The following is a 13,224-nucleotide window of genomic DNA, read 5'->3' as shown; positions in this document are numbered from 1 at the left end:
TGACCGAGCCGCACGACCAACTCGGTGTTAAGTTCTCCTTACGTGTGCGACCTGGGACCTCCTTTCTCTCACCTCGCAGGCTTATGTCGCACATAAATCTTTGTTGCACGATCTCATCCTCCATCACGTGCTGCGACCTGGGTGAACACCGAGCTAAGCCGCATGACCCAACCGGTGTAATTTACGAGCCTGCATACGCCTCGGTCCCTTCGTAAGTTAAGCCGCATGACCATCCCGCAGGCTTTGGTACTTAGGCATATCTGGGTTCTTTGTTTGGTGTGCGGTCCTGGGGCTTCTGTGGGTTGAGCTGCATGACCATCCAGGTGTAATTTGCGAACCTTAGTGCGCCTTGGTTTTTCCTTGATTCAGGCCGCATGACCAACTCGCAGTTCTCGGCACTTAGACTTCTTGGGTCCTTTGTTTTATGTGCAACCTGGGATGATGTCAAGCCGAGCCGCACGTCCTAACCGGTGTAATTTGCGAACCTTAGTGCGGCTTGGTCTTTCCTTGATTCAGGCCGCACACCTAAATCGCAGGTCCGGACACTTAGACGATTTTACATCTTGTACTTCATGTGCGGCCTGGATGCTCTCGGTTCTTCTCGCGAGCTCAAGACAGTGTATATTGTGAGTTAACGTGCGACCTGGTTCTCTCCTTTGGTGAGCCGCACGACCAACTCGCACGCCTTGGTACTTAGGCATCTCGGCCTCTTTTCCTCCTGTGCGACCTGGTTCTCCTTGCACCCAGCCCGCATGCCTAAACCGGTGTGATTTGCGGATGTCCCTGCGCCTTGGTCCCTTCTTGAGTTAGGCCGCATGATCTTCTCGCAGGCTTCTACACTTAGACACCACAGGTTCTTTTTTTGTGTGCGGCCTGGCTGCCCTAGGACTTTCTCGCACTCCTCACTCGGTTTAATTTGCGAGTTCTGCTGCGGCTTGGCTCCCTCTTGTGCTGAGCCGCATGACCAGCCCGCAGGTTTTGACACTTAGGTGTTTTTGGGCTCAAATCTCATGCTGCCAGGTGAGTAACCCGCGGACCCAGGTAGGCGTGAAATGCGAACTCATCTGCGAGATGGTTCTCAGCCAGGCCGACCCACATAACCAAGTAGCATGCAGCCGTTCTTCAAGTTTTATTCAGGCCTTAAACACTTCTCTCAGTTTTCTCACATGCCCTAATCCATTTTGACCTTAGCCATGACCTCCAAATATCACCTGGAACCTGAGATCAACTCACAAAACCCATCAAAAAGTTCTAAAACATAAAAAGAAAGAAAAGAAAAGATCAAAAGCATATTTACAAAGGATAAGTTTGGGGTGTCTCCCAAGAGCACTTTGTTTAAAGTCTCTAAGTTTGACTTTGAAAACCTGTTTAACAGGCTGGTGGTGGATCAAGAAGGGGAACTAATATAGCTTCCTCTGTCCCTTGTGAAACTAGGTAGTGCTTGATCCTTTGGCCATTTACCACAAACTCTTGACCATTCTTGCCCTCTAACACCACAGCTCCATATGGCCTGACCTCAAGAACTTTAAAGGGACCAGACCATCTAGACTTAAGTTTTCCAGGAAACAACTTAAGCCTAGAGTTGAACAGCAACACCAGATCACCTTCCTTGAACTCCCTTTTCAGAGTCTTTTGATCATGTAGAGCTTTGGTCTTCTCCTTATAGATCTTGGAGCTCTCAAAAGCCCCCAACCTGATCTCTTCAAGTTCATGGAGTTGAATGACCCTTTTCCCTTGAGCTGTCTTGATATCAAACTTCAGCAACTTCACAGCCCATAAAGCCTTGTACTCCAGCTCAACAGGAAGATGGCAGATCTTCCCATATATCAGATTGAAAGGAGATGTCCCAATTGGAGTCTTAAAGGCTGTTCTATAAGCCCACAATGCATCATCCAGCCTTTTGCTCCAATCTTTTCTGCTTGAGCTAACAGTCCTCTCAAGAATGGCCTTAATTTATCTATTAGATACTTCAACCTGGCCACTAGTTTGAGGATGATAAGGAGTAGCTACCTTGTGTTTCACTCCATGCTTTCTCAGCAATCACTCCAAGGTCTTGTTCACAAAATGAGATCCTCCATCAGAAATAACAACCCTGGGTACTCCAAATCTTGGGAAGATAATGTTCTTGAACAACTTGACTACTACCTTGGAATCATTGGTAGGGGAAGCAATGGCCTCAACCCACTTGGACACATAGTCCACAGCCACTAGAATGTACTGATTCCCATAAGATGAGATGAAAGGCCCCATAAAGTCAACTCCCCAGCAATCAAAGATCTCAACCTCTAGTATTGGGTTTTGAGGCATCTCTCTCCTCTTTGAAATGTTCCCATGCCTCTGACAGGCATCACATGCTGAAATAACCATCTGAGCATCCTTGAACATTGTGGGCCACCAAAACCCACTTTGAAGAACCTTGGCCACAGTCTTAAATGCTCCCATGTGACCCCCAAAAGCTGAACCATGACACTCTTGCAACACAGGTTGCATCTCTTCTTCAGCAAGACACCTTCTATACAGCTGATCTTTGGTCAGGACATACAGGTAGGGCTCATCCCAATGATATCTTTGGACATCTCTGAAGAACTTCTTTCTGTGGTAAGCATCAAGTTCAGATGGTTCCATTCCACAAGCAAGAAAGTTCACAATATCAGCAAACCAGGGCATTCTCTTCTCTTGGATGCTATCCACTTCTTCAAACTCCAAATAAGAGTTTAGCACCATCAATGATTCCTCAGGAAGACTGTCATTAATAAGGACTTCAGAGTCTACTCTTAACCTAGAGAGATGGTCTGCAGCTCCATTCTCTATACCCTTCTTATCTTGTACTTCCATATCAAACTCCTGAAGTAGAAGGACCCATCTCAATAGTCTAGGCTTAGCATCTTTCTTGGTCATCAGATACCTGAGGGCTGCATGATCAGTATATACAACGACTTTTGATCCCACCAGGTAGCTTCTGAATTTATCAAAAGCAAAGACTATTGCCAACATTTCCTTCTCAGTGGTAGCATACTTCTCTTGGGCAGAGTCAAGGGTTCTACTGGCATAGTAGATAACATGAAGCTTCTTGTCCTTCCTTTGGCCAAGTACTGCTCCAACTGCAAAATCTGATACATCAGTCATAACCTCAAAAGGAAGGGACCAGTCTGGAGCCTGGACTATTGGTGCACTGACTAATGCATCCTTGATCATCTTGAAGGCTTCTTCACATTCAGCATCAAAGATGAAGTCAACAGCCTTGTCAAGGGTCTGGCAATTCTTGAGAAATCTTTGATGAATCTTCTGTAAAACTCTGCTTGCTCAAGAAAACTCCTTATCCCCTTGACTAAAGTGGGAGTTTGCAGATTCACCATCACTTCCACCTTTGCTCTGTCAACCTCTATGCCCTTCTCAGATATCTTATGCCCAAGTACAATTCCTTCATGCACCATGAAGTGGCATTTCTCCCAATTTAACACCAGGTTATGATGCTCACATCTCTCCAAGACCTGTGACAAATTAGAGAGACAATCCGAGAAGGAGGAGCCATAGACAGAAAAATCATCCATGAACATCTCCACCTTCTCTTCAATGATGTCAGAGAATATATGCATCATGCAACTCTGGAATGTGGCAGGGGCGTTACAAAGACCAAAAGACATGCGCCTGTATGCAAATGTGACATAAGGGCAAGTAAATATTGTTTTCTCTTGATCTCTTGGATCTATGGGGATTTGAAAAAATCCAGAGTACCCATCGAGAAAACAAAAGAAGGGATGGTTTGCAAGCCTCTCTAACATCTGATCAATGAAAGGCAAAGGAAAATGAACCTTCCTAGAGGCTGCATTGAGCTTTCTATAGTCTATACACATTCTGTGTCCTGTTATAGTCCCAGTAGCTATCAGCTCATCCTTCTCGTTTTTAACCACCGTGATCCCACCTTTCTTGGGCACAACGTGAACTGGAGATACCCACTTTGAGTCAGAGATTGGGTAAATTATCCCTGCCTCAAGGAGCTTGAGTATCTCCTTCTTAACCACCTCCTTGAGGTTTGGGTTAAGACGTCGTTGATGCTCAATAGAGGACATAGATTGGTCCTCTAGGTGTATCATGTGGGTGCATATGTCAGGAGAGATCCCTCTAATATCAGCCAAAGAGTATCCTATGGCTCTTCCTGAACTTTCTTATCTCACTAAGCAATGCACCCTCTTCATGCTCTAATAAACTATCATTGATGATCACTGGATATGTGGAGTTTAAGCCCAAGAAGGCATACCTGAGCCCTGTTGGTAGAGGCTTGAGCTCAACAGGGGGTGCATCAGCCTGATTCCAATCCTTGTCAAAGATGCGTTGGCTAGTGTCTGATCCTTTGGTAGCCAAGACCTTAGAGCCACTTTGTTCCAGTTCCAAAAAACTTGTCTCAGGACCAAGTTCTCTAGCATTGTCCAAATACATCTTGTACCCTTCACTTTCTTCTGCTAAGAACTCATTGTCTCCTTGTTCTTGAGTTAAAGCAGCTTGAAGAGGGTCCTCAGTATTCAGTTCCTCAAGCAACTCATCAGCCAATTGATCCATTGTCTCTACATAGAAGCATTGACCTTCTATGGTGGGTTTCTTCATCATCTCATTCACATCAAACTTAAGCTTCTCAGATCCAAGTTGAAGCTCTATGATCCCACCTCTCACATCAATAATAGCTCCTGCTGTGGCCAAGAATGGCCTCCCAAGATAAGAGGATCAACTGGTTCCTCATCCATTTCTAGCACAACAAAATCAGTTGGAACCTCAAAACCACCTATCTTAACAGGCAGATCTTCCAACATCCCAACAGGTAATCTAACTGATCTGTCTGCAAGGATAAGAGAGATCCTTGCAGGTTTGAATACTCTAAAGCCAAGCTTCTTTGCTATAGAGAATGGCATCAAACTGACAGATGCTCCCAGATCACAAAGGCATCCAGAGAATAGTAGAGGTCCAATGGCACAAGGGAGTGTGAAACTCCCTGGATCCGTCAGTTTTCTTGGAATGGACTTCTTCTGAATGATGGCACTGCATTCATGACTTAGTATCACCATGCCTTGAAGTTCTTTAGTCTTGTTCAGAATGGCATCTTTCAAAAACTTACCCATCTTTGGCATCATTAGAAATGCATCAATGAGAGGCATGTGAGTGGTGTCTCATTGAGTGCCTTCTCAAATACACCTCTTGCCTTGTCTACAAGTTGCTTCTTAAATCTCCCTGGAAATGGGAGCTTGGGTTGGTATGGAGGTGGTGGGACATATATCTTTTCTGGTTCAGGTTCCTTTTCCACCTCTTTACCCTTTTCTTTCCTTGGTCTCTCAGCAACTTGATCATCTTTTAAGGCTGCCTCCTCCTCAGTTTGATCATTGTCCTCAATGATCACATTGTTGTGCTCAATACCAGGTAGCTCTTTTCCACTCCTCAGTGTAATGGCTTTAGCATATTCCTTGGGGTTGGGTTCAGGCTTTCCAGGTAGATGTCCTTGATTCCTTGAGCTAGAGGCCTGGTTTTGCTTCAATTCCTTGATTTCCTGTTGCATGGCTGCATTCTGGCTTGCAAATATCTGTTGACCCTGAAGCAGTTTTTGCAGAATCCCAACCATATCCGATCCTATCTGTGGCTGCTGCTGAACCGGTGGTGGCTGAAACTGATGTTGAGCCGGCGCTTGTTGCTGGAACTGGGGTGGACCAAACCCTGGTGGTGCCTTTTGCTGTTGCTGTGAACTGAAACCAGTACCCTGAAATGGTTGCTGTTGCTGACCAAAACCCTGATTCTGAGCAAACTGATTCTTGGGTTGAAAAGATCCTTGAAAGTTGTTCTTGGGAACAAAATTCTGTGGAGCTTGAGAATTGGGATAGACCTGGTCTTGTGGGTTTGCTACATTGGGATTCATGTAAGAGAGGTTCTGATTGGCATTGCCATACTGATATCTTTGGAACCTCTGATTCCCAATGTAGTTAAGCTCCTCCTGAGTAAGACCTTCTTCACTGATGTTCTCAAAGATTTGAGAAGGTTCTTCATACTCTCCTACAAAGTGCATTGGCTTTTGAGAAACCAATTTCAACTTATCCAATTCACTACTCAACTCCTTAACTTCTCTAGTGAGCCTCTGTTCAGAGCTTGAACCTTCTGATCTATTTTATCTGTCATAGTCTTCACCATAAGTGTCATTGCTGATTGCTAAGTTCTCCACTAGCTCTAAAGCAGCATGAATCTCCTTTCCCAGAAATTTTCCATTGGAGGCAGTATCCAGCTGGTTTCTAATCTTGGGAAGAGCTCCTCTATAAAGTGTGCTGAGAAGAGAAGCCTCACTAATCCCATGGTGTGGGCATTGGTTGGTGTAGCTCTTAAATCTCTCATATGCTTCACCAAAACTCTCATTGCTGTGCTGAGTGAAGCTAGAGATTTGGTTTCTTAGCTTTGCTGTTCTGGAGGTGGAGAATAACTTAGATAGAAATTCCTGCTTGCATTGCTCCCAGGTTTGAATGGAGCCTCTTGGAAGATTCTTCTCCCATTAATGAGCTTTGTCACCAAGACTGAAGGGGAATAATCTGAGCGTGAAACTGTCCTCAGAAACTCCATTTATCTTTGTCAGGTCACACACTTTATCAAATTGATCCAAGTGTTCCAAGGGATCTTCTATTGTCAATCCATGGAACTTTGAGTTCTGAACCATATTCAACAAGGATGCCTTCACTTCAAAGTTGTTGTTTTGCACAGGTGGTGCTTGAATTCCAGCTCCATACTGATGAGCATTGGCCCTGTCATTTTCTACAACATAGACCTGTGGCTGCTCATATCTCCTTTGCTGGTGTTGGAAGGGCTGATGTTGGTGGTGCACCTGTTGTCTTTGCTGTACATTGGCCTGATGCCTCTGCTGATGAGCTGGAGCTTGTCCCTGGTGGACATAAGATTGCTGTTGATGCACCTGTTCCTGATGAACATTACCCTGATGTAACCCTTGACCAACTCCATCACCAGCTGCATTACCAGCTCCATTACTCTGAGCCTGTTGCTCCTGAGCTGGTTGCTCCATGTCAACCACATGCTCTCTTTGTTCTTCCATATCAGCCTGATCAATCTGTCTTCCATGCCTGTCCCTTCTCCTCCTTGGTACCAAAAGGTTAATGTTGTCGTTTAAGGGGAAAGGTGGACCACAAGTTCTTGATCTGGACCAGGTGTTCATGCACCTGAAACTCACAAACAGAACTTGAAAGAAATTAGAAAACACAAAAGAAAATGCTTGATATCAAGAACAGATCAAAGACTAATGCTAAAAAATCCACAATTTAGCAACGGCTCCAATTGATAGACAAGAGTTTTTAGGCTTTTAAGGGCTATCAATCCCCTTTGTCAAAGTAGTATAAGGGGTGTCAATCCAAGAATGTGGAAGCTAGACACTAGACTATATGAACTGATCTTAATTCAAGCAAACAAATGAGGTTTGGTTTGAACTGATGATTAAAACAAGAAACTAAACAATATAAAGAGAAGATAACAATGATAAGCAAAGCAAACAAAGACAAGCAAATAACAAAATGATGATGAGAATGTATGTATGATGATGAGAAAGGTCTTAGACATGATAGTGGATTAGGGTGCCTTCAGTGTTAAACTAGTGAGCTAGTGAATCATGTGATCAAGAAAACCATTCAACTTAAACATCATTAATTAAGTTAATCCTCTCATAAAGGTATCAACTTCTATGCTAAAACAGTTTCTAACCTAATCATCATTAGTGAAACATGAATCAACAGGCATTAAGAACCAGTTTAATCTGTTATTTAAGCATATAAACAATCATTCCCATGATGAATAACACTTAAACCTCTAACAACCTTGGTTCAGGCATTTCATCAAACACTTTTGGTGCATGAAATACCCAGAATCTAGACCACATATGATGTGTATGGATCTAGCATTAAGAACAGGTTGTAGAGAATGGAATATGAATGATCTAACCCCTAAGCTCACTAATCTACCACCTAAGCACCATAATCTACATATCTAAGACTTTAATATGGGATTACTCATTAATCATGATCAACACACTAAATCCTTTGCAAGATGTGTTGTTAATCATGATTAGAAGTGTGTAAATGAAAATAGAGATGATAGATTAAGAAGAAGTAAGCTTTAAACACAAAGATCTCTCAAACTCTCTTGATTAGAACCCTTAAAAATTGATATTACTCTTCTCAAAGGGGATTCTTTCACAAAAGAGGCAAGAAAACAAAAGGAATAAAGCTTAAGTCTTGGGGATAAAACCCTAAAAACTATATATAGGTCTCTAAAAACGAACCGGGTCAGCCCGGAACAAACAGGGCTCTGACCCGGCTTTAGTGGATAAAGTGACGAATGTGCGAGTTGGTCAGGAGCCTCCCAGGTCGCATGCCCAAGTCGCACAGGTGAAGAAACAGTCTTGTGAGCCTTAAATCCCTTAGTCTCAGCCGCATGCCCATCTAGGTGTGTTTTGCGAGTCTTTGTGCGATTCAGTCCTCTTCCTCTTCAACTCGCATGACCAAGACAAAATCTGGGGAGGATATGTGTGCGACTTGGTCCTCATGTAATCCCAAGTCACATGCCTAAGTCGCACAACCAAAGAAAGAGGCTTGAACGAGATAAAACCCTTGTAAGCCCAGCCACATCACTCTCTCGGTGTGATTTGCGAATCCGTCTGCGACCTGGTCCTTTTTGCTCTCCAACTTGCATGACCATGTAGCAGGGGTCTTCAGGGATGTGTGCGGCTGGTCTCCATCACTCCCAAGTCGCATGACCGAGTCGGTGTAGATTGCGAGTCTTCATGCGGTTCAGTTCCAGGTTTGGCCAACTCGCATGCTCAAGTCGCACGGTTGTGGACTTAGCATTTTTCTTGCTCGGAAACCTTAGACCTTATCCAGTGATGTCTTACTTGCACATCTCAACACGCAGCTCAACCCCCAGGCATTCATCTTCAGGCGTTGCGAGTTAACCGAGTCGCAAGACTATCTCGCAGCATTCAGGTCTCTTCAGACCACTTCACATTCAGGGGAGAGTAACTTCCAGGAAACTGGTCAAAATGGTGTGATTGCAGTTTCAGTCGACAGAAGACTCAGATATCGTCAACTTTAATGAAGGGCTCGAGCTTGGGTGACGTGGGCAAGGGCTCCGTTCCGCCAGTTCTTTGGCGCGCGTTGCTTTGGTCTTTTATCAGCACCGAGACATGCACTGCGTCCGATCGCCGTAACTTTCATCTCAAAGCTCCAAATAAGACGATCTCAAGTGTTCTGGAAACTACACTCGACCCTCTTGATTCTTGATGAAGACTCCGGAAGCTGAATCGAATGGCAAGGCCTTCGTCCCACGCGAATAAAGTGAGGATTTTGTCTGCACCAAACCATCTGTCCGAGTTGCTGTACACAGGTGAAGGTTCCTCCATGATCCCAGCTCCAAGTTGCTCCCAAAAGTCTCCAAATGACCTGAGAACACTCCAGAAATGCAGGACACTCTAGGACCTAATGCAAAATCTAAACAAAGCTTGAACCAAGGACAAACTCTAACAAAACTAGCTAAATGTATGCATGAGACTCAATCTTTGGAAAAAAATGCAGTCCTAAACATGACAAATTATGAATATATCAGCCGTTGGTATGTTGCCCCCGCGTTCTTGAGTCCGAACAGCATGACTTTGTAGCAGTACATCCTGCGATTGGTTATGAACGCCGTTTTTTCTCTGTCATCGGGATGCATTAGGATTTGGTTATAACCTGAAAACGCGTCCATGAACGTTAAAAACCTATTTCCCGCAGTGGCTTCGACGAGCCGGTCTATGTGCGGTAGAGGGAAACTGTCTTTTGGGCACGCCTTGTTGAGATCAGTGAAATCTACACAGACTCGCCACTTGCCGTTCTTATTCTTCACGACCACTGGATTTGCGAGCCAGTCCGGGTACTTTGCCTTGGAAATTGAGCCTACTTTGAGCAATCTTTCCACTTCGTCGTTAACTGCTTTAGCTTCCTCCTTTTTTGCTTGATTGGTTTGAAGGTTGGGTCCACGTTCAGCTCATGACAGGTCACGTCAAGCTTACGCCTGGCATGTCTTCCGCTGTCCAGGCAAATGTGTTGATATTCTCCTTGAGGAGGAAAGGAGTTCGCTCAGAGGTTCTTCTAGCTTAGTTCCGATCTCGACGCGCCTCTCTGGATGCGCTTTGTCTATGCACACCGAGTCCACCGCATCACATTCCGGCTCATTGTGCGTTTCACGGTTCTCCGCGATCTGTAATTGCTATAAGAGCTTTGAGAGCTCCTTCACGGGCTCTCGGTCTGTCTTCAGCTTTTTGCGATCTATGTCTGCTCGTGAGTCGGTGACGGGGTTCCTTAACTTGTGCTCCGTTAAAAAATACATTCGCGACTCCTTCTAATTTCCGCAAATCATTTTGATGCCTGCTGGAGTTGGGAATTTGAGGCAGATGTTATAGGTGGAAGGAGCCGCCCTCATCGTATTGATCCATGGATGTCCCCATAATCACATTGTAGATTGCTGGATGGTCGGTAACAGAGAATTCGACGATCTTAGTGACTCCACCAGCTACCACAGGGAGCCTAATTGTGCCCATCGTCATTTTTGTTTCTCCTGAAAATCCGGTTAGAGGTTTGGGGATCGCCGTCACCTCGGAGAGATCGATTCCCATCCTTCTGAGTGTCTCCCTGAAAATGACATCCACCGAGCCCCGGTATCGATGAGTACTCTTGCTACATCGTGGTCTCTGATCGTTAGTTCGATCACTAGTGGATCGTTGTGTGGTCTGTCTATCCTTGCTGTTTCCTCTTCGGCGAAGGAGATTACCGTGTTCGGGATATCGGTCGGTTCTGTCCAATTCTCCTTTGCTTCGGCTTGGCGCTGATAGGCTTTGATGGAAGTGATTGCGAGCAAAAGCGGGGTTGTTGTGTTCGTTCTACTAAGCTTCAGGTTTTAAATTTATAACCCCTAAATGTCTGCAAGTGCACAGATGTGCGCTGTAGTACTTAGGGTATCGATCCACAGAGACTTAGTTGTTTTGGTACGAATTCACGGCTACGCTTAAATCAGACTAGAACTAAAAGGTTTTGGTTTTGGTTTTGGGTTTTGGTTGTCACTAAATCTAAACTAGAAAGCAAGTAAAAACTAAAGAGCAATTGAAAACGAAAGCAAATAAAAGCAAGTAAAATCGATTTAAACAACAGCGAATGAAGGCAAGTAAATAGTGATTGAAAAGCAAATAGAATTGAAGGTTGTAAGCAATGAAAGACAAACGTTGGGGCTCAAGGGGAATTCGTAGGGGTTCATGGACTAGGCTATGTTGATTCTAAACAAGTGATAAAGGTAATCAGCTACGTATGTTCTAGAACTCGAGGCACGAAAGTATGAATAACCTACTTTCGCAGATTATAAATCCTAAATCTATCGATTCATAAGCAAAGACACATGAAATTACCTTTGAACAATCCCTTTAAACCCAACTGGGTAACTACTCAAACATATTGTAAACAATCATCATAGAGTATTGAAAGAGCAGAAAATTAAAGAAAAGAAGGAAGAAAAACGAAGAACGGAGAAGCAGATGGAGGCGCGATGTCTTCCTCCAGCGGCGGCTCCTCCTTCAAGGGCGGCGGCTCATAGGGTTTGTGAAGCACCCACACGAAATCTCTCTCTCTTTCTATCTTATGTCGTCTCCTCTCCTTTAGGAATGACCTAAAGGGGGTATTTATAGCTTCTGGGGTGGTTCTGGACACTTAGGGCTTCAAAATAACGAAAGGAATTGATCTGAGCTTTAATTAAGTCGTCTGGAAAGTGAACGACCAAGTTCCGCGGTCGCGGTGGCTCTACCCGTGGGAAAATGGGTGTTGGCCGCGGTCCCGGCATATGCTTTCTTCCGGAACTGCATTTTCTGTCATTCTTGCATCGGGAGTATCTGAAGATCTAACCGTTGGATTGTCTCCAAACCAAGTGCATTAGAAATATGGTTGGATCCTCTATGTTGTCTCAAATTTTGGTGATCAGACGGTGAGAAGGTCTTCATCGCTTGTCATACTTCTGACGGTCTGCATTTATCCAAAATTGCTCATTTGTTCCAAATTGTATATCTTTTGCCCAAGTTTCCTGTAAAGTCTTTTGAAACTCTAAAACATTGAAAACACTTTAAAAACCATTGATAACAGAGTTAAAACACCTGCATATGACATAATTATGATCCATAAAAGTGGTCAAAATACGGTGTTATCAACTCCCCCAGACTTACCTTTTTGTTTGTCCTCAAACAAACTTAAGTCAGGAAAGAAAATTTTGAAAAAAATCGCAGGAACTAAACAATATCTCAGTACCGTCCTTCTAAACCATAACTTATCATGAAACATCTAATTGGATCTAGTCTAGAAAATTCTTACCAAAAATACGAGCTAACTAGTCCGTTAATCCGTCATGCGAAAATCTACACACTTAGATCTAACTTCCAGTCAACTAGCTCTCTACATTCATTAAGTATAGTAGTGGATTCTCATCAAAGACATTATTCAGGGTAGACGGCGTTTGGCATTAAAGGCTATTTAAGTGGTGGAGCTTAGGTGTTTAGGGTTACCTGAAGATCTGGAGGATGCTAGATATTATGCAAAACCGCAAGAGAGAGAAGGACCTGTTGATGACCGCAGATTTTCAGTCACTTCTCCTTTGTCAATTGTTGTTGCATAATCTTCCTTCTTTGTTGTAAACAGCTGTTCCCCCAGACTTAGATTCTTTCCGGGAATCATAAAGATAATCTCCAAAACTCCATAAATTCAAATCAAGCTTGCCTCAAGTATAAAATTCGATCCTCCTAGACTCTCTAAGGTTTTAATTTCCTCTCCCGTCATATTTTTCTTTTCTTTTTCGGAATTTTTTTTTTTTTGAAAAGAGGAAGCAACCTTTTATTGAGAGAAAGTCTAAGGGACGAAATTGTACCAAGATTGAAGTTTTTCCAAGGCAAAGTGAGTTTTCTCCTTTTGTTGAATCATTCCAATGAAATCGCAGGTCTTCGTCTTCAGTGACTGAAAACCGCGTTGATCCTCTTTCTCTCCGACGTTTTTGTGCATATAGGACAACGAAAAACAAGAATGCATGTGGTTTGAAAGAGGTTAGGTTTGGTGAAAAACTAGCTAAAGATGAACTAGTCATTCAGGATCAACAAAGAGTGGTAAACAGATAAAGGAGTCCTGAATGTATGATTCGTTT

The 13,224-nt window shown here is 43.7% G+C and overlaps 1 non-coding gene across 1 annotated transcript; it reads left to right on the top strand.

Moving 5' to 3' along the window:
* Positions 1–6,317: 6,317 nt before the first annotated feature.
* Positions 6,318–6,424, top strand: LOC112084690. Its single transcript, XR_002898351.1, has one exon. It is a non-coding gene; the product is annotated as a small nucleolar RNA R71 (small nucleolar RNA).
* Positions 6,425–13,224: the final 6,800 nt, after the last annotated feature.

The sequence above is a fragment of the Eutrema salsugineum genome, unplaced genomic scaffold (assembly GCF_000478725.1).
Source record: "Eutrema salsugineum unplaced genomic scaffold, Eutsalg1_0 scaffold_4, whole genome shotgun sequence".
In the NCBI taxonomy this organism is placed as follows: domain Eukaryota; kingdom Viridiplantae; phylum Streptophyta; class Magnoliopsida; order Brassicales; family Brassicaceae; genus Eutrema; species Eutrema salsugineum.
Note: the sequence above shows the minus strand (reverse complement) of the source record. Positions and strands in the feature narration are given on the sequence as shown.